The 23,298-nt window shown below is 49.0% G+C and overlaps 1 protein-coding gene across 4 annotated transcripts in view; it reads left to right on the top strand.

Annotated features, from left to right (window-relative positions):
• The window catches only part of METTL24 (methyltransferase like 24), a 140,427-nt gene that overhangs the window by 83,586 nt on the left and 33,543 nt on the right, over positions 1 to 23,298 (top strand). The window lies entirely within an intron of this gene.

Raw genomic sequence — 23,298 nt, 5'->3', positions numbered from 1 at the left:
AATCCCCAAATATTTAAAACTCTTGCTCTTCCATTTAAGTGAAAAATTTACAACCCTCTGGGGCAATGTCACATTCAATGCCTGTTTTATCTAAATTTGCCTTAAAGTTGCTCAAATAGCAAAAACATTAAAATTCTCAAATTATTGAGGGTAATGCAATTAAGTTTGATCGCAACTGGTTCTGCAAGAGTTATGTCTCTTAACCCCTTAACCCCTTCCCGCAAATGGACGTGTATACATGTCCATTTTTTCTGTGACTTAACGCAAATGGACGTGTATACACGTCCAATACATTTTCTATCACCATGTCCGTTGGCATGGTGATAAAAACGTCATCTCAGCTGGACAGCTGACCGATGACACTATGCAGCAAGGGACCAATCAGACTGGTCCCCTGCTGCAGATCGTTGTCATTAGTCAGTCAGTCACTGACTAATGACAATGACTTCCGGGCGTGGTTCCGGGCTGATCGGGTCTCTGGTGACCCGATCGCCGGGAAAATAGGGATGATCGGAGCAGTCAGAGACCGCTCCAATCCATCCTGAGTGCAGCTGCCACCTCGCTACTAAACCCCTGCCATTGGTCGTTAGGACTAGCGACCAATGGCAGGAGGGGGGTGGGAGGTTAGAGGTGAAATCCCCGCTCTGCCTTGCCCCTGGATGTCGGGACAGAGCGGGGGGAAAATGGCGGATGGCCCCTGGACCAGCGATCATGTCCCGGGACCCGCAATCGTGTCGGGACCCGCGGCGGTATCCGGACCGACAGCGTTGGACCGGCGGAGGCAGCGGCGGACGCAGCAGTGAAGATCAGCGGTAAGTGATCTTCACTGCTGCATTCCAGGAGTTGCCAAACTACAACTCCCAGCAAGCCCAGACAGCCAAAGGCTTTCTGGCCATGCTGGCAGTTGTAGTTTTGCAACATCTGGAGGCCCGCAGTTTGGAGACCACTGTGCAGATGTTGCAAAACTACAACTCCCAGCATGCCCAGACAGTCCAGGCATGCTGGAAGTTGTAGTTCTGTAACATATGGCCCTTCAGATGTTGCAGAACTACAACTCCAAGCATGCCTGGACAGTCTGGGCATGCTTGGAGTTGAAGTTTTGCAACATCTGGAGGGCTACAGCTTGGACACCACTGCACAGTGGTCACCAAACTGTGACCCTCCAGATATTGCAAAACTAACTCCCAACATGTCTTTCGGCGGTCTGGACATGCAGGGAGTTGTAGTTTTTCAACAACTGGAGGCACCCTTTTTGGGAAACACTGAGTTAAGTAACAAACTCATAAGCAAAGAGTTTCAAAGTTCGAAAATTGCTAAAAATTTTATGAAACTTTGGAATTTTTCACCAAGAAATGATGCAAGTATCGGCGAAATTTTACTTCTATGTTAAAGTAGAATATGTCACGAAAAAACAATCTCGTAATCAAATTCATAAGTAAAAGCATCCCAGAGTTATTAATGCTTAAAGTGACAGTGGTCAGATGTGCAAAAAACGCTCTGGTCCTTAAGGTGAAAATGGACTTGGTCCTTAAGGGGTTAAGGACCACGGGTTTTTCAGTTTTTGCATTTTCATTTTTTCCTCATCACTTTCTAAAAATCATAATGCTTTCAATTTTGCACCTAAAATTCCATGTGATGACTTATTTTTTGCACCACCAATTCTACTTTGCAGTGATATTAGTCATTTTACCAAAATATCCACGGCGAAGTGGAAAAAAAATTCATTGTGTGGCAAAATTGAAGAAAAAATTCAATTTTGTAAATGTTGGAGGCTTCCGTTTCTACGCAGTGCATTTTTCGGTTCAAAATTACATCTTATCTTTATTCTGTAGGTCCATACGGTTAAAATGATACCCTACTTATATAGGTTTGATTTTGTATTACCGTATATACTCGAGTATAGGCCGAGTTTTTCAGCACGATTTTTCGTGCTGAAAACACCCCCCTCGGCTTATACTCGAGTGAACTCCCCCACCCGCAGTGGTCTTCAACCTGCGGACCTCCAGAGGTTTCAAAACTACAACTCCCAGCAAGCCCGGGCAGCCATCGGCTGTCCGGGCTTGCTGGGAGTTGTAGTTTTGAAACCTCCGGAGGTCCGCAGGTTGAAGACCACTGCGGCCTTCAACATCATCCAGCCCCCTCTCACCCCCTTTAGTTCTGAGTACTCACCTCCGCTCGGCGCTGGTCCGGTCCTGCAGGGCTGTCCGGTAAGGAGGTGGTCCGGTGAGGAGGTGGTCCGGGCTGCTATCTTCACCGGGGAGGCCTCTTCTAAGCGCTTCGGGCCCGGCCTCAGAATAGTCACGTTGCCTTGACAACGACGCAGATACGTCGCTGTCAAGGCAACGGCTCTATTCCGGGCCGGAAGCGCGGAGAAGAGGCGCCCCCGGTGAAGATAGCAGCCCGGACCACCTCCTCACCGGACCACCTCCTTACCGGACAGCCCTGCAGGACCGGACCAGCGCCGAGCGGAGGTGAGTACTCAGAACTAAAGGGGGTGAGAGGGGGCTGGATGATGTTGAAGGCCGCAGTGGTTTTCAACCTGCGGACCTCCGGAGGTTTCAAAACTACAACTCCCAGCAAGCCCGGACAGCCGATGGCTGCCCGGGCTTGCTGGGAGTTGTAGTTTTGAAACCTCTGGAGGTCCGCATGTTGAAGGCCGCAGTGGTCTTCAACCTGCGGACCTCCGGAGGTTTCAAAACTACAACTCCCAGCAAGCCCGGACAGCCGATGGCTGCCCGGGCTTGCTGGGAGTTGTAGTTTTGAAACCTCTGGAGGTCCGCATGTTGAAGGCCGCAGTGGTCTTCAACCTGCGGACCTCCGGAGGTTTCAAAACTACAACTCCCAGCAAGCCCGGACAGCCGATGGCTGCCCGGGCTTGCTGGGAGTTGTAGTTTTGAAACCTCTGGAGGTCCGCATGTTGAAGGCCGCAGTGGTCTTCAACCTGCGGACCTCCGGAGGTTTCAAAACTACAACTCCCAGCAAGCCCGGACAGCCGATGATGAAAGGGGGGGGGGGGTGTGGGGATGATGAAGGGGGGTGGGGATGATGAAGGGGGGGGGTGTGGGATGATTACAAGGGGATGATGAAGGGGGGATGTGTGGGATGATGACAAGGGGATGATGAAGGGGGGATGTGTGGGATAAGGGGATGTGTGGGATGATGACAAGGGGATGATGAAGGGGGGATGTGTGGGATAAGGGGATGTGTGGGATGATAAGGGGATGATGAAGGGGGGATGTGTGGGATGATGACAAGGGGATGATGAAGGGGGGATGTGTGGGATGATAAGGGGATGTGTGGGATGATGACAAGGGGATGATGAAGGGGGGATGTGTGGGATGATGACAGGCGGTGATGATGATGAGGATGTTAATGACGGGTCTGGATGATGACAGGGGGGATGATGTATTTCCCACCCTAGGCTTATACTCGAGTCAATAACTTTTCCTGGGATTTTGGGTTGAAATTAGGGGTCTCGGCTTATACTCGGGTCGGCTTATACTCGAGTATATACGGTACTTCTAAAAAAAAATAACTACATGCAGGAAAATACGTTTAAAATTGTCATCTTCTGACCCCCTATAAGTTTTTTATTATTCCACGTACGGGACAGTATGAGGGCTCATTTTTTGTGCCATGATTTGAAGTTTTTATTGGTTCCATTTTTATATTGATCGGACTTTTTGTTCGCTTTTTATTAATTTTTTCATGAAATAAAAAGTGACCAAAAATACGCTATTTTGGACTTTGACCGTGTGGTTTAATTAATGATATATTTTTATATTTTGGATATTTCCGCACGCGGCGATACCTCATATGTTTATTTTTATTTTCATTTACACATTTTTTTTTTTTTTTAAATGGGGAAAAAGGGGTGATTCTTACTTTTATTAGGGAAGGGGTTAAATGATCTTTATTAAAGGGGTATTCCAGGATTTTTTTTATTTGACTATGCTACAGGGGCTGTAAAGTTAGTGTAGTTCATAATATAGTGTCTGTACCTGTGTGTGACGGTTTTCTCACAATTCTTCTGTGATTTTCACCCCAATATTTTTACCAGCATACAAAATGACTGTTGTCTCAGATTTTTCCCGGGTTGCAATGCGGCCAAGACCTGACCTCACTAGTCAGCTGATGACAGGGAGCCTGTCTTCTTCAATGGGTGGAGCGATTTCTTGGTGGGAGAGAGATCAATCTGTAACTAATACAAAAGCTGTAGGCACCCTGATTGAAAACCACGGGTCTTTTGATTGGATGCAGCTCATTTATGATTCAATGGGTGGGGTGGCTGATTTGTGGGAGGGAAGAAAATGGAATTGTGGGATTTGTTGTAAAAAAAAAAGAAAAGTCAAACAGAAAATACCAGTTCACAAAAATCGAGCCACAGTATTATGGTAATCCCACAACATAGCCATTAAGCCCCGAGACAAGTGCAGATCCTTCCTAAGCATGTCCATTACTGTCCGCCAGGTACGTACTAAAATCATCTTATGGTGGATAACCCCTTTACCTTTTTTTTCACACTTCTTTTTTTGCAGTGTTATAGCCCCCCCTAGTGGTTATTACACTGAACATGCCGATCTCATACACAGATCATTGCCGTGCATTGACACGGCAAAGATCAGTGTTATCGGCGGTCGATTGCTCAAGCCTGGATTTCATACTTGGAGCAATTGCCGATCGGATGTGACGGAGGCAGGTAAGGGGACCTCCGCTCGCGTTCTAGCTGATCGGAACATTGCGATTTCACCGTGATGGTCCCAATCAGCCCGACTGAGCTGCCGGGAAGCTTTTATTTTCATTTTAGACGAGGCGATCAACTTTGAACGCCGCATCTAAAGGGTTAATAGCACGCGGCACAACGATCAATTAGCCCAGGGTCCCGGCTGTCATTAGCCGCCGGGACCAACCCGGTATGACGCGGCTCACAGCGTGACCACGCCTTATAAACCAGGACCGAGCGCAAGAGGTTAAAAATAATGCAAAAATGAAACTTTCCTGTGTCCTCAAGGCCAAAAGGGGTTGTTTACTTGAGGGGTTAAACCTGATAAACTAGTTATGCGTTTGGACTGTATAGAGATAATAAATAAGGAACAACTTTATTTAAGAAAGTTGGTTTGTATAATGTTTGTTAGCACTAGTGAGTTAAAATGGAAGATGCAATATAATCCTTCAAACAGGTAAGATCTATTGAAATAACTAGGGATGAGCAAATCAAATCTGACGAAGCCAAATTCGTTACCATTTCAGGAAAAATTCGATGTGCAACTAATGCAAATATTGCCCTGATTCGAATTGCTTCATTAAACTCCATTTAGTGCAGTCCAGGCTCCAGGGCATCTAAAATGGTGGATCCACATGTGAGGACATGGGGCAAGGAATCCTGTGAAGGCAGTAAAAAGGGTAGGCGGTATGACCCTGAATCACATGTAGCATGCAGCCTATGAGCAGCCAGCGACCCCTGTGATGTCACAGCCCTATATAATCGGCAGCCATCTTGCGGCCAGTCACTTTAGCCTTTTATTGCAGAGAGATAGATAGGGACCGACAACGCTGTGTTTTGCACAGAAAAGCAGTTTTCCAGCTGCGATTCACCTTCCAGTCACATCAGCGTTCTGTTGCACAGAGAGAGGGACAGAGAGCAGTGTGTGTTGCGCAGGAAAACATTTTTTACAGCAACGATTCACCTCCCAGTCACTACAGCATTCTATTACAGAGAGGGACAGAGAGCAGTGTGTTGCACAGTGTTTTGCACAGAACAGCAGCGATTCACCTCAAGCCCGAATCCTGCCTAGAAGCACTGATAGGGAAGGGAGTGAGATTGAGCAATTTTGGGTGTAGTACACAGCGACTGTGTGCTGCAGCACTGGTATATACTGCTGATGTTGTACACAAATACTTTTTTAAGTACTGGTGTGCATTGTCCTCCCATCATAAGTGCATACTAAATACGTACATCTAAGTGGTGTACTATTTTGTTCCTGTTAAAGTCTTAAGGGCCTAGATACTGTTAATTGCCAGCCAAAAGTACACACCGGCTGGTGTTGTACACAAATACTGTTTTAAGTGTAGTGGAGCGTATTGCACTCCCCTTATATATGCACTAAGTATGTCAGGTAGAGAAGTGCCAGGACGTGCACAAAGGAGTGGCAGAGCCCTAAATTCATAAGGCAGAGGTAACAGCAGACTAGGGGCGAGTGGCAGCAGGAGTTGCAGAGAGAGGCCTGAGCTCCCAGTATCAGCTAGCGGTCGTGTCTCAACCAGCAACCCATCAGCTGTCATCAATTGGTTAACACGGTCATCTACTTCATCAGAAGTTACATCTGACACCCCCAGTCAACAGTTGGTGGGTTCCTCAGACACAACCCTCAGTTGGCATGGCCCGGGAGCAGTCTCTGTCCTCCCATTGCCTCTGTCCTATGCTGTTCCCTCCCCCACAGAAGTATCTTATGCTGTGGGTTCAGCTCCACTATTTAGTGAGGACATAGGCCTGGGCGGTATGACCAAATGTGTGTATCACGGTATTTTTGTAACTTTTGGCAGTTCCACGGTATATAACGGTATTTCCTCCTCCTCCCCAAATTAATTATCAGCCCAGCGCTGCCCCCATCGGGGTAAATACTCACATGTCACACGCAAGCGCTGCCCTCCTCGTCCTATTTGTTGCAGCAGCAGGCACTGACACTCTATACTGTGTGGTATCCCTATGCCCGGGCTGCAAAAGGTAAACAAACTAAACTAACGGATGTTCTTATGTCGGCCTTACGCTGGGGACAGGAACGTCGGACAGCCGTCAGCCTATCACCGACCGCAGCGATGTTCCACCTCGGCCGGTGATAGGCTGAGCCCACTGTCATGTAAGAAGCTCTGGCCGGCTTCTTACATGACAGTGCGCTCAGCCTATCACCGGCCAAGGCGGAACATCGCTGCGGCCAGTGATAGGCTGACAGCTGTCCGTTGTTCCCGTCCCCAAGAAGCAGATGAGGCTGGTACCGGACCAACGGAAGGTGAGTTAAAGTTTATTTTGTTTATTTTTTGCAGCCCCGGCATAGGGATACCGCACAGTATAGAGTGTCAGCGCCGGCGGCTGCAACAAACAGGAGGAAGAGGAGGGCAGTGCTTGCGGGTGACATGCGAGTATTTACCCCGATGGGGGTAGTGCAGCGCTGGGCTGATAATTAATTGGGGGGAGCAGAACAGCGTTCGCGGGTGACATGTGAATAGTACCCCGATGGGGACAGCACAGCACGGATAATTGTGGAGGGCAGAACAGCGCTCGCTGATAATTGGGGGGGGGGCAGAACAGGGCTCACGGGCCACATATGATTAGTTCCCCATTGTGGGGACAGTGCAGCGCTGGGCTGAGGGGCCAAACCGGTATTGCGGTATGGGTTAAAATTCATATCGTGCAGCACAAAAATTTCGGTATTCGGTATGAACCGGTATAACGCCCAACCCTATGAGGACGATCTAGAGGACAGTCAGCAGCTACTGCCCAGCCAAGAAGGGGAGGAGACATCCACAGCTTCCTCCACTAGGCAGGCAAGTACAGGGATGTGGAATTTCTATCGCCCGACGCCCGGGACTAGCAGTTTTGGGCGCCGGGCAGGTGAATTTGTCCGGCCCTTAGCCCGGCTTCGGGCAAGCAGGGCCGGACCTGACAAGTGCGGCGGATCTGCAGTCTGTATGGAGCGGCTCCCGACTCCTGCCCTCTCCATACTCTGCAGCCTTTGTCCTCAGAAGCAGAGCAGGGGAGATGAGAAGCTGTGTACAGTATTTGTCTTCTCTCCCCTGCTCTGCAGACATGCGGGGGGAGATGAGGGGGCGTGGCTTATTTCTTCCCGTGCAGACCTGCGTCCTCTGCCTTCGCTCCCCGCACGTCTGCACGGGGAGACTGTATGCGGCGCTCTGCAGTATGTATGGAGCGGGCTCGGGATTCCTGCCCGCTCCATACTCTGCAGCCCCCGGCTGTTCTCAGTAGCCGGGGGCCGCCGCTAATAGACAGCATGCGGCGATCACCGCGGCTGGCTATTAACCCTTTAGATCGCCGCTGTAAAAGCTGACAGCAGCGTCTAAAGGGAGATGTGAACGCTCCCTGGTGGGCTAGTGGGGTGGATCGCCCCCCCGCAGCGTGATCGCAGGGGGGAGATCCATTATGGAGGTAGCCGAAGGGCTTACCTCTGCTTCCTCTAGTCCCAGCTCTGTCATTGATAGATCCTGGCTGGACCAGGCTCTATCAATGGATCACAGAGCACACAGATTAATAGAGTTCAATAGAATCTATTCATCTGTCTGAGGAATCGAATGATTCCTCATAAGTCTAATAAAGTGTCAAAAAAATAATAATAAATAAAAGTTTTAATAAAAGTTTGAAAGACACATATTAACCCAGTGGTCTTCAAACTGTGCCCCTCCATATGTTACAAAACTACAAATCCCAGCATGCCAGGACAGCCGTTGGCTGTCCGGGCATGCTGGGAGTTGTAGTTTTGCAACATCTGGAGGGCCACAGTTTGAAGACCGCTGCATTAACCCCTTCCATCTTAAAAGTTCAAATCACCCCCTTTTCCTATATAAAAACATGCAAACATAATAAAAATAAACATATTTGGTATCGCTTCGTGCGTAATTGTACAACCTATGAAAATATGACATTATGTATCCCGTATGGTAAATGTAAATACCAAACCACAAATTTGAAATTTTTATAATATCCCAGAAAAAAAAAGTTAAAAAGCGATTAAAAAGCCAGATCAATACCAAAATGGTACCGATACAAAAAACTGATTATGGCGCAAAAAATGAGCCCTCATACAGCCTGGTATGCAGAAAAAAAATAAAGCTGCAGGGGTTAAAAAATGGCAATTAAAAAAAATTACAAAAAGTCCAGAATTAGTAAAACATGACGTAAACGATACAAATCTGGTATTACTGTAATCAGGCGCCTAAAGTATAAAACTAACATGTTATCTGACCACAAGGTAAATGGCGCAGAAAAGAAAAACCACCAAATCTGCAAAATTATCTTTTACTATTTCAATTTCACTTCCCTTAATATATATTTATATATTTTTTTGGTTCGGAGAATATGTTATTGAAAAATTAAAAGGTGTCATTATGGTAGGTAGTTATGGCTATTATAGGGCGAGGAGGAAAAAACGAGAGCGTAAAAGCGAAAATTGGCCGGGACAAGTGGATCGTCATGAGGGACAAGTAGATTTTGCTCCATTTTAGTCCCGTGGACAAGTAGTTTTTTATAAAATTTCCACACCCCTGAAGTAGTGATGAGGAGAGTGGTGTGGGAGGTGGTGTTGCGAGCATTCAGGCTCCTCCATTCAGACACTGTTGAGGAACCTGAGGAGGGCATCAGTGACGTGCAGACACAATGATGATGAAGCCGATCGCACTTGGGAGCACCGGGTGCAGAAGGGGCTTCATTATCATCAGGAGAAGAGGATTGCAGGTTTCCCTTGAGGCAGCAGCTGAGCCAGCAAGGTGGTAGCATGGTTGGCAGTCAGCATGGTGGCAGAAGTGGAAAGTCTGGAGCCAAACGTGCCTGGAGTAGACCACCTGCTTCGCTGCAGCCTACCTTCCCGGGAGGTAGTGAAATAGGAGTTCCTGGAGTCAGTGGCAGTAGCCCTTAGTGGGAAAATCAGCTACTTGGCAGCGTGGCATTTTTTTTAATCAAGCATCCAGAGGAGGTTAACATGGCCATATGCAAGATGTGTCGGCAGAAGATAAAGCATGGCCAGAGTCCCAATGTTGGCACCACGGCCCTGCGTCAACATATTCAGCGTCACGACAAAGAGGCCTGGGAGAACCTTAGCTCCGATGTGGTGGTCCAGCCTGCTGCATCACCCAGTGGCACGCCGCTCCCTGTTTCAGCCAGTCAAGGCTCTACGACCTCAGCTGAAGGGAACTGTGTGTCAAACCCATCTTATGCCGCTCCAGATGCTCCTGCTCCTCCTACTTCCGCCAGCAATCCATTGGCGAAGCCATGTCTAAGGGACAACAGTATGCGCCCACTCATCCAACGGTGCTTCTGTCCAAGTTGCTGGTGTTGCAGTCCCTCCCTTTTCAGGTGGTGGACTCTGCACCTTTCAGTGAACTGATGGTTTGTGCCCAGCCGAGGTGGAGAGTCCCAAGCCGTCATTTCTTGAAAGGAAGGCAGTACCAGCCCTGCACAATTTTGTGGAACAGAAGGTGGGCCAGTCCTTGAGCCTGTCGGTGTGTACCAAAGTGTACGGTAGGTCAGGGACAATACAAGTCCTTTACGGCCCAATGGGTGAATGTGGTTCCTGCAGAGCTACAAGAGCAACTTGGACAGGTAATGCCTCTTCCGCCTCCACGCTCTCAGGCCATTGGTCCTGTGACAGTGTGGGACTCTGCCTCCTCTTCCTCCACCGTGTCCTCAGCCTCCATTGCACGGACAAGTCTCAGTGCCCCTCCAGCATGTGTACAGGGCACGGTGGTGTCATGCTGTTCTTCACATGGTTTGCCTTGGTGAACTGAGTCACACAGGGGAGGAACTGCTAAAAGTCATTCATCAAGAAATTGAATCATGGCTTACTCCACGAAAACTGGAAATGGGAACCATGGTGACCAACAACGGGAAGAACATCTTGTCTGCGCTGGGACAAGGAAGCCTGAGACATGTGTCCTGCATGGCACACGTGTTCAATCTGGTTGTCAAGCAGTTCCTGAAGTGTTCCCCCCCCCCCCTCTGCAAGACATCCTAACAATGGGAAGGAAACTTTCCATCCACTTCAGTCACTCGTACACTGCAAAGGACACCCTCCTTGAGCTGCAGCGTCAGAACGGCATCCCCCAACATAGTCTGATCTGTGCTGTTTCCACACGTTGGAATTCCGCCCTCCATATGTTGGACTGACTATACGAACAGAGCTTCAATGTCAACCAGAGGCAGCTCATACGTGACACCTGCCGTTTGCTCAGGCCTTTTGGGGAAGCCACATTATTAGTCAGTCGCCAGGATTATGGGATTAACAACGTCATTCCACTGCTTCATTTCCTACAACACGTGTTGGAAACAATGGCTGGTCAGGGCACTGGAGACATGGCACCTACATCTCATGGCCACATGAGCCTTGCTGGGCTGAACTGGAGGAGGAGGGAGAGGGGTACAGTGAAGAACAGTTTAGGTTTCGCGAGATGTTTTTTTTTTTCTAGTCATCTGACAGGAGAGGAGGAGCAGCTGGAGCACCAAGACACACCGTGGCAGTATGCAGTGGAGATGGAGGCAGGGATTCCCTCCGAGTCACTTGCACAAATGGCGCAATGCATGCTCGCTTGTGTAGTGACCGCTGAATTGTCTCCATTCGGCAGCGGGATAACTTCTGGCTCTCCACCTTATTGGAGAGGGAGGACAAACTGACCTACTACAGAGACATACTATGTAGTCAGTTGGCTGATGCCTCTCGCAGGTCTGACTCAGGGGGGTGCTCTGTGCTCTCCTTCCACTGCCATTGCTGCTGGGGAGGGGTGGGGTGGCAGGAGCAGTACCAGCTCCATCAGTAGCAGCCTGAGTCTACAGTCGCTGATGAGTAGCTTTCTTCACCCGCATAGTGAAGCAACTCATCAGCAGCAGGTAGACCTGGAGCAGAGCCTGAACCAGCAGGTGGTGGCATACCTTGACATGCCCATGCCAACACACCTTGAAGATCCGCTGGACTTCTGGGCAGCCAAACTTGATTAGTGGCTGCAACTAGCAGAGTTTGCCCTGGAAAAGCTGTCCTGCCCGGCCAGTAGTGTGCCATCAGAGTGGGTGATTAGTGTGGCAGGGGCCATAGTAACCCCAAGGAGAACTCGTCTGTCCACAAAAAAATGTGGAGAGACTGACCTTTGTGAAGATGAATCAGGCATGGCTAAGCCAGGATTTCCACCCACCAATGCCTGATGCATCAGAGTAGATTGACCATGGTGCCACACCAACACTTCACAAATATGGATATGGCAAAACATATTTTAAGGTGCTGCTCCCCAGTTACAAACATTTCTCGGCATCAGACCACAAGTAAGTATTGAAGATATGCATTAGCTAAAACTTAACTTTTCTTAGGATAAAATGTATGTACCCCAAAAAAAATTTAAATCCAACAACACCATGTGCCACCTACACCACTGTTACGCCTAGCGCTCCGGGTCCCCGCTCCTCCCCGGAGCGCTCACGGCGTCTCTCTCCCCGCAGCGCCCCGGTCGGTCCCGCTGACCGGGAGCGCTGCACTGTCATGGCCGTCGGGGATGCGATTCGCACAGCGGGACGCGCCCGCTCGCGAATCGCATCCCAGGTCACTTACCCGTCCCGGTCCCCTGCTGTCATGTGCTGGCGCGCGCGGCTCCGCTCTCTAGGGCGCGCGCGCGCCAGCTCTCTGAGACTTAAAGGGCCAGTGCACCAATGATTGGTGCCTGGCCCAATTAGCTTAATTGGCTCCCACCTGCTCCCAGACTATATCTGATCACTGCCCCTGCACTCCCCTGCCGGATCTTGTTGCCTTGTGCCAGTGAAAGCGTTTAGTGTGTCCAAAGCCTGTGTTACCTGAACCCTTGCTATCCATCTTGACTACGAACCTTGCCGCCTGCCCCCGACCTTCTGCTACGTCTGACCTTGCCTCTGCCTAGTCCTTCTGTCCCACGCCTTCTCAGCAGTCAGCGAGGTAGAGCCGTTGCTAGTGGATACGACCTGGTTGCTACTGCCGCAGCAAGACCATCCCGCTTTGCGGCGGGCTCTGGTGAACACCAGTAGCCTCTTAGAACCGGTCCACTAGCACGGTCCACGCCAATCCCTCGCTGACACAGAGGATCCACTACCTGGAAGCCGAATCGTGACAGTAGATCCGGCCATGGATCCCGCTGAGGTGCCGCTGCCAAGTCTCGCTGACCTTACCACGGTGGTCGCTCAGCAATCGCAGCAAATTGCCCAACAAGGACAGCAGCTGTCGCAGTTGACCGCCACGTTACAGCAACTTCTGCCTCTGCTACAGCAGCAACCATCTCCTCCGCCAGCTCCTGCACCTCCTCCGCAGCGAGTGGCCGCTCCTAGCCTCCGCTTGTCCCTGCCGGACAAATTTGATGGGGACTCTAAACTCTGCCGTGGATTTTTGTCTCAGTGTTCCCTGCATATGGAGATGTTGTCGGACTTGTTTCCTACAGAACGGTCTAAGGTGGCGTTCGTAGTAAGCCTTCTTTCAGGAAAGGCCTTGTCTTGGGCCACACCGCTCTGGGACCTCAATGATCCTGCCACAGCCACAGTCCAGTCCTTCTTCGCTGAAGTCCGGAGTGTCTTCGAGGAGCCAGCCCGAGCTTCTTCTGCCGAGACTGCCCTGTTGAACCTGGTCCAGGGTAATTCTTCAGTGGGCGAGTACGCCATCCAATTTCGTACTCTTGCTTCCGAGTTATCATGGAATAACGAGGCTCTCTGCGCGACCTTTAAAAAAGGCCTATCCAGTCGCATCAAGGATGTGCTGGCCGCACGAGAGATTCCTGCCAACCTGCAAGAACTCATCCATTTGGCTACCCGCATTGACATGCGTTTTTCTGAGCGACACCAAGAGCTCCGCCAGGAAAAAGACTTAGATCTCTGGGCACCTCTCCCACAGTATCCGTTGCAATCTACGCCTGGGCCTCCCGCCGAGGAGGCCATGCAAGTGGATCGGTCTCGCCTGACCCAGGAAGAGAGGAATCGCCGTAGGGAAGAAAATCTCTGTCTTTACTGTGCCAGTACCGAGCATTTCTTGGTGGATTGCCCTATCCGTCCTCCACGTCTGGGAAACGCACGCACGCACCCAGCTCACGTGGGTGTGGCGTCTCTTGGTTCTAAGTCTGCTTCTCCACGTCTCACGGTGCCCGTGCGGATTTCTCCTTCAGCCAACTCCTCCCTCTCAGCCGTGGCCTGCTTGGACTCTGGTGCCTCTGGGAATTTTATTTTGGAGTCGTTTGTGAATAAATTCAGCATCCCGGTGACCCGTCTCGTCAAGCCGCTCTACATTTCCGCGGTCAACGGAGTCAGATTGGATTGCACCGTGCGTTACCGCACAGAACCCCTCCTGATGTCTATTGGACCCCACCACGAAAGGATTGAGTTATTCGTCCTTCCCAACTGTACCTCTGAGGTCCTCCTCGGTCTGCCATGGCTCCGGCTTCATTCTCCCACCCTTGATTGGACCACCGGGGAGATCAAGAACTGGGACTCTGCCTGCCATAGGAAGTGCCTCTCCCCCCCTCCCAGTCCCGTCAGGCAAGCCTCAGTGCCTCCTCATGGCCCCCGTCCTGGTGTCACACTGCCCCGTGCCAGGCTTCGCCCTCTGCCCTCCCTCCCCATTCCCACTCCTGCTGTGCTGCCTGCCGTTGAGGAAACCCTCCATTCTTTCCCGGTGTCCTCATCCCAGGGGAGGCAGTTACCGGACAAAGAAAAGGGGAGACCTAAGGGGGGGGGTACTGTTACGCCTAGCGCTCCGGGTCCCCGCTCCTCCCCGGAGCGCTCACGGCGTCTCTCTCCCCGCAGCGCCCCGGTCGGTCCCGCTGACCGGGAGCGCTGCACTGTCATGGCCGTCGGGGATGCGATTCACACAGTGGGACGCGCCCGCTCGCGAATCGCATCCCAGGTCACTTACCCGTCCCGGTCCCCTGCTGTCATGTGCTGGCGCGCGCGGCTCCGCTCTCTAGGGCGCGCGCGCGCGCCAGCTCTCTGAGACTTAAAGGGCCAGTGCACCAATGATTGGTGCCTGGCCCAATTAGCTTAATTGGCTCCCACCTGCTCCCAGACTATATCTGATCACTGCCCCTGCACTCCCCTGCCGGATCTTGTTGCCTTGTGCCAGTGAAAGCGTTTAGTGTGTCCAAAGCCTGTGTTACCTGAACCCTTGCTATCCATCTTGACTACGAACCTTGCCGCCTGCCCCCGACCTTCTGCTACGTCTGACCTTGCCTCTGCCTAGTCCTTCTGTCCCACGCCTTCTCAGCAGTCAGCGAGGTAGAGCCGTTGCTAGTGGATACGACCTGGTTGCTACTGCCGCAGCAAGACCATCCCGCTTTGCGGCGGGCTCTGGTGAACACCAGTAGCCTCTTAGAACCGGTCCACTAGCACGGTCCACGCCAATCCCTCGCTGACACAGAGGATCCACTACCTGGAAGCCGAATCGTGACAACCACCAAGTATTTATGTGATGCAAAGATCTCTAAAGGGTGGAGGGGAACAACGTATGGTTCATTGTAAGCGGTGGGGGGGGGGGGTGAAAACTTCCCCTGTAAGGCCCTACTCTTGCATTATTAATTCCCTTCTTGGCAAGTGTTACTCGCCCTAAAAAGGGTGGCCCCACACAGGAACCTCTCCCTATTTCCCCTTACAAACACTGCAATTTCCCAGGGTTTTTAGGTAGAAATAGAGAGAGTTTACTTTGTGGGGCCACCCTTTTTAGGGTGAGTAACACTTGCCAAGAAGGGAATTAATAATGCGAGAGTAGGGCCCTATAGGGGAAGTTTTTAACCCCACCGATTACAATGGACCATACGTTTCCTTCCACCTTTTAGAGGTCTTTGCATCACATCAATACTTGGTGGTGTAGGTGGCAAATGGTGTTTTTGGCACAACTTTCCTTTTGTTTGATTTAAAAAATAAATTTTGGGGTATATATTTCATACTAAGCAGATTATTAAAAGTTAAGTTTTATGTAATGCATATCCTCAATACTTACTTGTGCACACTAACAACTTTACAAAAGTGACCATTTTCTTCTGACTACCTGCCTCAGCTACTATTCTGATCCTGCCAACTGTCTGATGCCACACATCTGATGCCAAGTTCTCCTTTTTTCACCCACCTTCGTCACCGGGTACTGGTACTGCCACCCACAGCATCAACTCTGTCACCAGGTCACTTTCAGGACTCCTTATGCTGCTGCTGCCACCTCCAGGCTGTCTCATTCTGTCACCATATGTTCTGTTCATGCTGATGCCAGCTCCAAGCAGTCTCATACTGCCACCATATGTTCTCCTCATGCTGCCTCAAACTCCAGGCTGTGTCATTCAGCCACTATATGGTCTCCTCATGCTTCCGCTAACTCCAGGCTGTGTCATTCAGCCACTAAGTGGTCTCCTCATGCTGCCGCCAACTCCAGGCTGTGTCATTAAGCCACTATATGGTCTCTTCATGCTGCCGCAAACTCCAGGCTGTGTCATTCAGCCAATATATGCTGCTGCCAACTCCAGGCCATGTCATTCAGCCTCTATGTGGTCTCCTCATGCTGCTGCCAACTCCAGGCTGTGTCATTCAGCCACTATGTGGTCTCCTCATGCTTCCGCCAACTCCAGTCTGTGTCATTCAGCCACTATATGTTCTCCTCATGCTGCCGCCAACTCCAGGCTGTGTCATTAAGCCACTATATGGTCTCCTCATGCTGCTGCCAACTCCAGGCTATGTCATGCAGCCACTATGTTGTCCCCTCATGCTTCAGCCACCTCCAGGCTGTGTCATTCAGCCACTATATGTTCTCCTCATGCTGACACCAACTCCAGGCTGTGTCATTAAGCCACTATATGGTCTCCTAATGCTGCCGTAAACTCCAGGCTGTGTCATTCAGCCACTGTATGCTGCCACCAACTCCGGGCTATGTCATTCAGTCACTATGTGATCTCCTCATGCTGCCGCCACCTCCATGCTGTGTCATTCAGCCACTATATGGTCTCCTCATGCTGCCACCAACTCCAGGCTGGGTCATTCAGTCACTATATGGTCTCCTCATGCTGCTGCCATCTCCACGCTGTGTCAATCAGCCAATATATGTTCTCCTAATGCTGCCGACAACTCCAGGCTATGTCATTAAGCCCCTATATGGTCTCCTCATGCTGCCGCAAACTCCAGGTTGTGTCATTTAGTCACTATATGCTGTCGCTAACTCCAGGCTGTGTCATTCAGTCACTGTGGTCTCCTCATGCTGCCATCATCTCCATGCTGTGTCATTCAGCCACTATATGGTGTCCTCATGCTGCTACCACCTCCACGTTGTGTCATTCAGCCACTATATGTTCTCCTCATGCTGCCGCCACTTCCATGCTGTGTCATTCAGTCACTATATGGTCTCCTCATGCTGCCGCCACCTCCACGCTGTGCCATTCAGCCACTATATGATCTCCTCATGCTGTCGCCAACTCCAGGCTGTGTCATTTAGCCACTATATAATCTCCTCGTGCTGTCACCACCTCCACACTGTGTCATTCAGGCACTATTTGGTCTCTTCATACTGCCTCCACCTACACGCTGTGTCATTCAGCCACTATATGGTTTCCTCATGCTGCTGCCACCTTCACACTGTGTCATTCTGGCACTATATGGTCTCTTCATGCTGCCGCCACCTCCACGCTGTGTCATTCAGCCACTATATGGTCTCCTTATGCTGCCGCCAACTGCAGGCTGTGTCATTAACATAGTAACATCTTAACATAGTTCATAAGGTTGAAAAAAGACCATCAAGTTCAACCTATATCCCTAATGAGTCCCTACTGAGTTGATCCAGAGGAAGGCAAAATACCCTCATACTCGAGGTAAAAATTCCTTCCCGACTTCAGATATGGCAGTCGGAATAAATCCCTGAATCAACGTTCTGTCCCTATAAATTTAGTATACATAACCAGCGTTAAAATGCATCCAGCCCCTTTTTGAACTCTTTTACAGAGTTCACCAGAAAATTCCACAGTCTCACTGCTCTTACAGTAAAGAACCCCGTCTGTGCTGGTGTAGAAACCTTCTTTCCTCTAGACATAGAGGGATGCCCCCTTGTTATAGATACAGTCCTGGGCATAAATGGATCATGGGAGACATCTCTGTAAGGTCCCCTGATATATTTATACATAGTTATTAGGTCGCCCCTAAGCCTTCTTTTTTCTAAACTAAATAACCCTAATTCTGATAATCTTTCTGGGTACTGTAGTCCTCCCATTCCCCGTATTACCCTGGTTGCCCATCTTTGAACCCTCTCCAGCTCAACTATATCTATCTTGTACACTGCTGCCCAGTACTGTACACAGTATTCCATGTGTGGTCTGACTAGGGATTTGTACAGCGGTAGAATTATTTCTTATATATCTTATTATATTTGTCATGGGCATCTATGCCTTGGGAGCAGCTGCAAGACACTGGTCACTACAGCTTAATTTACTGTTAAAGGGGTAAAACTTGGAAAACTTTTTTTGTTTAGATCAGCTGGTGCCAAAAAGTTAAACAGATTAGTCTTATTCCTTCCAGTACTTTTTAGGGGCTGTATACTACAGTGGAAATGTTTTTCTCTTGGGATTTCTCTTATGGCACAGTGCTCTCTGCTGACCTCTGCTGTCCATTTTAGGAACTGTCCAGAGCAGGAGAAAATCTCCATAGCAAACATATGCTGCTCTGGAAAATTCCTAAAATGGACAGCAGAGGTCAGCAGAGAGCACTGTTGTTGTGACATGAGAGAAATCCAAAAAGAAAAACTTTTGCTTTGTAATATACAGCACCTAAAAAGTACTTTAAGGCTTAGGATTTTTTATAGAAGTAATTTACAAATCTGTTTAACTTTCTGGCACCAGTTGATTAAAAAAAAAAAAAAAAAAGTTTTCCACGGGAGTACCCTTAACCCCTTCAGGACGGAGCCCATTTTGGCCTTAAGGACCGGAGCGTTTTTTGCACATCTGACCACTGTTACTTTAAACATTAATAACTCTGGAATACTTTTAGTTATCATTCTGATTCCGAGATTGTTTTTTCGTGACATATTCTACTTTAACATAGTGGTAAATTTTTGTCGATACTTGCATCCTTTCTTGGTGAAAAATCCGTAAATTTGATGAAAAATTTGAAAATTTAGCATTTTTCTAACTTTGAAGCTTTCTGCTTGTAAGGAAAATGGATATTACGAATACATTTTTTTTTTGTTCACATATACAATATGTCTACTTTATGTTTGCATCATAAAATTGATGAGTTTTTACTTTTGGAAGACACCAGAGGGCTTCAACGGTCAGCAGCAATTTTCCGATTTTTCACAAAATTTTCAAACTCAGTATTTTTCAGGGACCAGTTCAGGTTTGAAGTGGATTTGAAGGGTCTTCATATTAGAAATACCCCATAAATGACCCCATTATAAAAACTACACCCCCTAAAGTATTCAAAATGACATTCAGTCAGCGTTTTAACCCTTTAGGTGTTTCACACGAATAGCAGCAAAGTGAAGGAGAAAATTCACAATCTTCATTTTTTACACTCACATGTTCTTGTAGACCCAATTTTTGAATTTTTACAAGGGGTAAAAGGACAAAATTTTTACTTGTATTTGTAGCCCAATTTCTCTCGAGTAAGCACATACCTCATATGTCTATGTAAAGTGTTCGGCGGGCGCAGTAGAGGGCTCAGAAGGGAAGGAGCGACAAGGGGATTTTGGAGAGTACGTTTTTCTGAAATGGTTTTTGGGGGGCATGTTACCTTTAGGAAGCCCTTATGGTGCCAGAACAGCAAAAAAAAAACACATGGCATACCATTTTGGAAACTAGACCCCTCGGGGAATGTAACATGGGATAAAGTGAACCTTAATACCCCACAGGTGTTTCACGACTTTTGCAAATGTAAAAAAAAAAAAAAAAATTTTACCTAAAATGCTTGTTTTCCGCAAAAAAATTTATTTTTAAAAAGGGTAATAGCAGAAAATACCCTAAAAATTTGAAGCCCAATTTCTCCCGATTCAGAAAACACCCCATATGGGGGTGAAAAGTGCTCTGCTGGCGCACTACAGGTCTCAGAAGAGAAGGAGTCACATTTGGCTTTTTGAACGCAAATTTTGCTCTGGGGGCATGCCGCATTTAGGAAGCCCCTATGGTGCCAGGATAGCAAAAAAAAAACACATGGCATACCATTTTGGAAACTAGACCCCTCGGGGAACGTAACAAGGGGTTAAGTGAACCTTTATACCCCACAGGTGTTTCACGACTTTTGCATATGTAAAATTTTTTTTTTTTTTTTACCTAAAATGCTTGTTTTCCCAAAAATTTTACATTTTTAAAAAGGGTAAAAGCAGAAAATACCCCCCAAAATTTGTAACACAATTTCTCCCGAGTACGGCGATACCCCATATGTGACCCTAAACTGTTGCCTTGAAATACGACAGGGCTCCAAAGTGAGAGCGCCATGCGCATTTGAGGCCTAAATTAGGGATTGCATAGGGGTGGACATAGGGGTATTCTACGCCAGTGATTCCCAAACAGGGTGCCTCCAGCTGTTGCAAAACTCCCAGCATGCCTGGACAGTCAACGGCTGTCCGACAATACTGGGAGTTGTTTTGCAACAGCTGGAGGCTCCGTTCTGGAAACAGTGGTGTACCAGACGTTTTTCATTTTTATTGGGGAGGGGGGCTGTGTAGGGGTATGTGTTTATGTAGTGTTTTTTACTTTTTATTTAATTTTTTGTGTTAGTGTAGTGTTTTTAGGGTACAGTCGCACGGGCGGGGGTTCACAGTAGTTTCTCGCTGGCAATTTGAGCTGCAGCAGAAAGTTTGCGGCAGCTCAAATTTGCAGCCAGATACTTACTGTAATCCTCCGCCCATGTGAGTGTACCCTGTACGTTCACATTGGGGGGGGGACATCCAGCTGTTGCATAACTACAACTCCCAGCATGCCCGTTGGCTGTCGGTGACTGCTGAGAGTTGCAGTTTTGCAACAACTGTAGGCACACTGGTTATGTATCACTGAGTTTGTGACCTAACTCAGTGTTTCACAACCAGTGTGCCTCCAGCTGTTGCAAAACTACAACTCCCAGCATGTACGGTGCATGGTGTACGGTGACTGCTGAGAGTTGTAGTTTGCGACAGCTGGAGGCACACCGGTCGTGAAACACTGAGTTAGGTAAAAAAAAACTCTGAGTTTCACAACCAGTGTGCCTTCAGCTGTTGCAAAACTACAACTCTCAGCAGTCACCGACAGCCAACGGGCATGCTGGGAGTTGTAGTTATGCAACAGCTGAAGGTACACTTTTACATAGAAAGAATGTGCCTCCAGCTGTTGCAAAACCATAAGTCCCAGCATGCCCATAAGGGAATGCTGGGAGTTGTGGTGGTCTGCCTCCTGCTGTTGCATAACTACAGCTCCCAGCATGCCCTTTTTGCATGCTGGGAGCTGTTGCTAAGCAACAGCAGGAGGCTGTCACTCACCTCCAACGATCCTCGCCGCACAGGTCAGTCCCTCGTCGTCTCTGCAGCTGCTCCTGGGGCCCCGATCCCAACAGGGGCGCCGGGGATCGGGGTCCCCAGCACCGGGGGTCGTCTTCCCGCACCCGCTCACGTCCTCCGGAAGAGGGGCGGAGCGGGTGCGGGAGTGACACCCGCAGCAGGCGCCCTGATTGGTCGGCCGGTAATCCGGCCGACGAATCAGGGCGATCGTGAGGTGGCACCAGTGCCACCTCACCCCTGCAGGCTCTGGCTGTTCGGGGCCGTCAGAGACGGCCCCGAACAGCCAGTAATTCCGGGTCACCGGATCACTGGAGACCCGATTGACCCGGAATCGCCGCAGATCGCTGGACTGAATTGTCCAGCGATCTGCGGCGATCGCCGACATGGGGGGGCATAATGACCCCCCTGGGCGATATGCCGGGATGCCTGCTGAACGATTTCAGCAGGCATCCGGCTCCGGTCCCCAACCGGCTAGCGGTGGGGGCCGGAATTCCCACGGGCGTATGGATACGCCCTCGGTCCTTAAGGACTCGGGATTCAGGGCGTATCCATACGCCCTATGTCCTGAAGAGGTTAAGAGTCCTTTACCACATCAGTGGTCCCAAGTGTTCTCCCATTTAATACATAATCCCAGCCCGGATTTTTCTTTCCCATGTGCATTACCTTACATTTATCAGTGTTGAACCTCATCTGCCACTTCCCAGCCCAAACCTCCAACCTATTCAGATCCATTTGTAACAGTTCACTGTCCTCTATTGTGTTTACCGCTTTACAGAGTTTAATATCATCTGCAAAGATTGCTACTTTACTATTCAACCCCTCTACAAGGTCATTAATGAATATATTAAATAGGACAGGACCCAAGATGGACCCCTGTGGTACCGCACTAGTAACAGTCACCCAATCAGAATAAGTACCATTAATAACCAGTTTCCTATCATTGAGCCAGTTACTTACCCACTTACACACATTCTCTCCCAGCTCTATCCTTCTCATTTTATGCGCCAACCTTTTACGTGGAACTTTATCAAATGCTTTGGAAAAATCCAGATACACGACATCCAGCGATTCCCCCTGGTCCAGTCTGGAGCTCACCTCCTCATAAAAGCTGATCAGGTTAGTTTGACAGGACCGATCCCTCATAAAGCCATACTGATATGGAGTCATACATTTATTTTTATCAAGATACTCCAAAATAGCATCCCTTAGAAAACCCTCAAACAATTTACATACAACGGAGGTTAAACTAACAAGTCTATAATTCCCAGGTCACTTTTTGACCCCTTTTTAAATATTCGCACCACATTTGCCATGCACCAGTCCTGGGGAACAGTCCCTGTCCCTATAGAGTCCCTGAATATTAAAAATAGGGGTCTGTCTACATAATATTACATTATTTAATTCCTTTAGAACAAGGGGGTGAATGCCATTGGACCTGGCTGGATCTGGATTCAGCCACTATATGGTCTCCTCATGCTGCCGCCTCCTTCACGCTGCGTCATTCAGCCATTATATGGTCTCCTCATGCTTCCGCCACCTCCAGGCTGTGTCATTCAGCCACTATGCTGCCGCAAACTCCAGGCTGTGTCATTCAGCCACTAAGGGGGAGATTTATCAAAACCTGTGCAAAGGAAAAGTTGCCCACAGCAACCAATCAGATCACTTCTTTCATTTTACAGAGGCCTTGTTAAAAATGAAAGAAGCGAGGGCAACTGGGCAACTTTCCCTTTTATATATTCTCCTCATGGTGCCGCCACCTCCATGCTGTGTCAATCAGCCACTATATGGTCTCCTCATGCTGCCACCACCTCCATGCTGTGCCATTCAGCCACTATATGGTCTCCTCATACTGATGCCACCTCCAGGCTCTGTCATTGTGCCGCTCTGCGACAGTGATTCTGATCTGCATGTCATACTGAATAACAGTATTATTTCACTAACCCAGCACACACCCTATGCGTGTTACAGCAAGGCAAAGTGTTCTACACTCCTATTGAGGCTCTCTGTAGGCCAGAAATAACCATTTTTAAAAGCAATTCACCGCGAATTAATGCAGACCGAAAGAAAAAGATTTGTGAAAATTTGTCGAATCAGC

The sequence above is a fragment of the Hyla sarda genome, chromosome 3 (genome assembly GCF_029499605.1).
Source record: "Hyla sarda isolate aHylSar1 chromosome 3, aHylSar1.hap1, whole genome shotgun sequence".
In the NCBI taxonomy this organism is placed as follows: Eukaryota; Metazoa; Chordata; class Amphibia; order Anura; family Hylidae; genus Hyla; species Hyla sarda.
This window is presented reverse-complemented; position numbering and strand designations above follow the sequence as displayed.